This window comes from Cavia porcellus, unplaced genomic scaffold, assembly GCF_034190915.1.
Source record: "Cavia porcellus strain 051 isolate PalLab524CR breed Dunkin Hartley unplaced genomic scaffold, mCavPor4.1 scaffold_5, whole genome shotgun sequence".
NCBI classification, from domain to species: domain Eukaryota; kingdom Metazoa; phylum Chordata; class Mammalia; order Rodentia; family Caviidae; genus Cavia; species Cavia porcellus.
The window spans coordinates 18,281,407-18,285,993 of NW_026947488.1; positions in this window are offsets into that span (position 1 = coordinate 18,281,407).

A 4,587-nucleotide genomic window follows, 5' to 3' on the forward strand; every position below is an offset into this window, starting at 1 on the left:
CCACAGCGGGTACCTAAGAGGAGGGGGCTCCTGAGAGGCAGCCAAATTGTCCTGCAGACTCCTGGTAACTAACTCACTCCCTCCCCAGTGAGCTGTTAACTCATGAATGGGTGAATCTGTCCTTAAGCACAAAGCCCAGATGACCCAGTCACCTTGCAAAGTTTGCACCTCTCAAAACTGTTACACTGGTGACCAAGTTGCCAAACTGGTGACACATTCAAATGACAGCAGTGTCTGGAGTGAGTGGCTCACTCTCTTCACTCTAGTCCTGGCCGAGCTTCTCCCTCCCACGTGTCCCCATCTTAGGGGATGGCATTTGGTCCACTCAGCTGTTCAAGCAGAAATCCGAGATCTTTTTGGCTCCTCACCCCTCCTCAGCTCTTTGTGTGTATGTGTGCACATGTGTGAGTCTCTGTGTGTGTGGAACTGGGGCTTCAAGTCAGGGTTTTGCACATGCTGGAAAAACACTCTACCGCTAAGCTACATCCCCAGCTCATTGGATTTTTATTTTGAGATGGCATTACTAAGTTGCCCAGGTTGGCCTTAACTTGGGGTCCTCCTGCCTCAACCTCCCAGCGGCTGGAATTATAGGCCTGTGCTACTATTCCCAACTCCAGTTATGCTGCTCTTGCTCTTCTGACCCACTTCCCGTGGCCCCTCAACTCTGTCCTCTTTTTTTTTTTTCCTTCCTGTTGCTACACTTCTGCTAAGGTCTCCGTTTGGCAGACAGGAGTGGCTTTTTGGGTTTTCATGCAAACTCTATGATGTCCACTTGTGACACTGTTTCTGGCAGACATGACCTTGGATGATTTCCTTCATGTCTCCAAGTCTTCCTGTATCCCGTATGTTCTCTTTCCAACATGAAATCTCTTATTCAGGTCCAGCTTGTGGAGGCTGCATTTTTGGGGTTAAGCCCCAGTGGATTGGATTTCCCAGTCCTGCTGTACCACGGCTGCTCTCTGGGCACCTGGAGGCTGGTCTCTGACCCTCAGCACCGCAGAGCCTGCCCCGATTTTCCTTATCCCTTATCTGTTCCCTCACTTGCTCACATGGGCGCTGGGCCTGAGGTGCCCCGGCAGAGGCAGGTCGTGGCTTTTTGCTGGTCACATTTTCTCTGTACATTTTCCTGCTTCCTGGCTTCTATCTCCAGCTCTGGAAGAGGACACTTCTTCTTGCAGGGAATCCGTTCCTGACCTCACTCCCTGAATCCCATCTCACCTCTGAGATGGGAGTTTTGTGAGAAACTTCAGGCTCTGCCTTTGATATGGAAAGGGAATATTTTGGAATTCAGAATCTCTTTCTTCCCCCACTCAGGCCAGTTGTTAAGATACTTGTCTCCATACAGACTTGAAGCTGGCTATGGCCTCTTTATTTCAGGTGGTCTCACTTGTCCTCTTTTTTTTTTTTTTTAATTGGTACCGGGGATCAAACTCACGACTGCCTGCTTGCAAGGCAGGTGCTTATGCCACTGATCTAAATCCCCAGCCCCTCTTTGTCCTCTTAAACTACTAAAGTCTGATTTAATGAGGCTGAGAGTAGTAAGGAGAAGGGACACAGGGCACTGTGATCCATGGAGATTGAAAGTCATGGATTTGATAGTTTGAAAACATTATTCCCGCTGGGCGTGATGGTGCATGCCTGTAATCCTAGTACTCAGGAGGCTGAGTTAGGATTGCTGCAAATTCAAGGCCAGCCTGGGCTACATAGTAAGTTCAAAGGTGCTGCTGCCCGTGCAGAGAGTGAAGTATCACACACTACTGGGCCACACCAGGGCCTCCTGTTTCTCTCCCTCTGCATCTCACTGCCTCCCACATTCCTTCCCCTGCTTTTTGAGCTGAGACTCTCAATCTGGAATTATGCGCTTCTCTGAGCAGAGTTTATCTGTTAATCCACTCAGCAGAGTTAATCCAGCTCTTGAGCACCAGCCCATCCAACTGTTGTTGAACAGTGCATCGATCAGGCGTAAGTGGGCTGAAGCTAATCAGATGACTAGTTACTAGAGTGACTTTCTCAGCGTGGAGCCGGTGCTGGCTTCCCCGTGCTATCTATGATTGACTTTGGAACTGAGCATTTGCCCAGTAACCGCCTGGTTATCGTCATTTTTGCACATATACATGTGTATGTACACACATTTTGATTTCTGGCATTTGGGAATCTCGTGTGGGTGGAGGATGTGGGGTAAAGGGAGGTGGGTGAGAGAGCAGGGGGAGTCTAGAAGACCTTGCAGGTACCTCTACCTCTGTCCTCCCAGCCATTCGCTTTTCCATCTGTCGTATCTGAGGCTCACATTGTATTTAAGGCACCTGTCCTGAGTCCAGTCCTATGTACACACTGTAAGGGGACGTAGCTTACAAAGCCCAGTGGGCACTGCTGCCCTCATTACATTTTGGTGCTGAGCTGCCCTCCTCTATCCTGTGTGTTCCAGCCACAGGGACTTCTTTTGATGATTAGAACACACCACCCTCTTTCCTTTTGCAGAGCATCACCACCTGGCGTGCTGGTCTGTCTGAGATGATGTCCCCTGTGGAGGATAAACTTCATCGTGTCAATTTGATTGCTTGGAAGCCTCCCGGGGAGTCAGTGAGGTTCATTTCCGGGGGTGTCTGTGCAGATCGTGGAGGTGTGACCTTGGGGCTTACCTTTGATCCCTGGCCCGTTTCTCTCTGGCGCTGATTCTCTGCTTTCCTTCCTGACAGCCACGAACTAAGCATCTTCGCTTTGCTGCTCCCCTCTGCCTACTACCTGGGTTTGGAGCCAGCCAACTGCGGGCTAAAAGCAGAAGCCAAAATAAACCTCTCCTCCCTCAAGTTGTGGGTGTCAGTTTTTCTGTCCCAGCAACAAGAAAAGTGACTAAGACATAGCCCAGAGGGCCATCTGGTTGATCTCATTTGGGAAGGATTTCTGGGACTACATCCCCTTACTTTTTAGAAGCAGCTAGGGTTGAAATCCCTAAAACCTATTGCTGGAGCCTTCATGGGACAAGTTTTGGACTCATTGCCAAGCTTGAGCCTAGCAGGTTCTTTCTTTTTGGTAAGTGAGTCTCCCTATAGCTGCTGAGGGAGAGTCAGGCAGAGGGTGGGAACTAGTGCTCATGTTGGCTTTGCCGTATGAAAACTGTGTGAACTTGAACGAAGTAACCTTTTAGCGGACTGTACTTTTCCCATCTTTGAAAAGGGAATAGCAGTAATAAACAATTTTTGAGAGGCAGGGCCTGGTTGTGCAGATCTCTAACCCCAGCACTCAGGAGGCTGAAGCACGAGGATCTCTGTGAGTTGAAGGCCAGCTTGGGCTACAAAGTGAATTCAAAGCCAGTTTGAACTGCATGGTGAAACCCTGTCTCAAAAAAAATTATTTTTTCAATGTCAGCACTATTAACATCTTGGACTGGATAATTCTTTGTTGGATGGACTGTGTGTTTCATATGTTGTTGTTAGATGCTTAGCAGTATCTACCCACTAGATGCCAGTAGCAAACTCAGTTATGACAAGGATGTCTCGAGACTTTGCCAAATATTTCCAGGGGGCAAAACCCATCTTTTCCCTTCCATACTCTCCACTCAGTTGAAAACAACTCCAATAATATCTGCTTTATAGGATTATTGATAGTTTATTTATTTATTTTTCTGGTACAGGAGATCAAACTCACAACTCAAGCTTACCAGGCAAGCACTGGAGCCCCTGAGCTAAATCCCAGCCCATTGATTTCTGGTAGTTTAAACGAGGTATTTCATGTTGAGTGCCTATGCTTATGCTTCGAATAGAGTTAGGACCTAACACGTATATTTTAAAAATCTACTTTTATTATTAGCATTACCACACCCAAGCCTGCAGAAGTTTCAGGGAAGAGAGGTGCTTTGGAAGGTATGGAGGCCCCGGAAAACCCACTTTTGTGCCAGTGCTGTGTTAGAGCTGTCCTGTCCTTTTAAGGAAATTTGCAAAGCACTTGTTAAATGTAGCCACATTTAACATTAATAAAGGTCAGAGTATTTACACTAAGGCAATTGGTAAATGCTGTATAGCAGAACTTTATTTTTTGGGAGCCAGCTGCCTACCACAGTGCTTCTTTATTAGTGATTGAAAAAGCAAGGTCCTATAGAAGGTCTATTAATTACTGTACTGACATTTTAAAATAGTGATAAATGATGATTTGAGACATCTGTAATAACTCTAATATGTTCTCAAATTTTGTGATTTCTAATGGTACCAAGTCTCAGGTACTTGTTTGTCATCTACGTTCTGATTTGCAGGAAATGCTAAATATTACTTAAAACAGGAGAAAATAAAAATTTATTTTTGTTTTTCATCTATGGGCCTCCTTGCAATTCTTTTTCTTTATTTAAAGAAAAAAAAAAAACAAAACAGAAAAAGGGTGGAAATAATACATAATTTCAGAAAAAAACAGTAAGAAATCACTAGTTGATAATTACATATTGTCCTCTTACAAATAGGTGTTCAAGTTATAAAAGTAAAGCTTACAAAGTGGACATTCAAACAGCGAGACTGCAAACAGTTCTGTTCAATGATCCAACAAAAACTTAGTAATATGGTTATTAATACTACATACTTAAACACATGCAGTTATATCCTT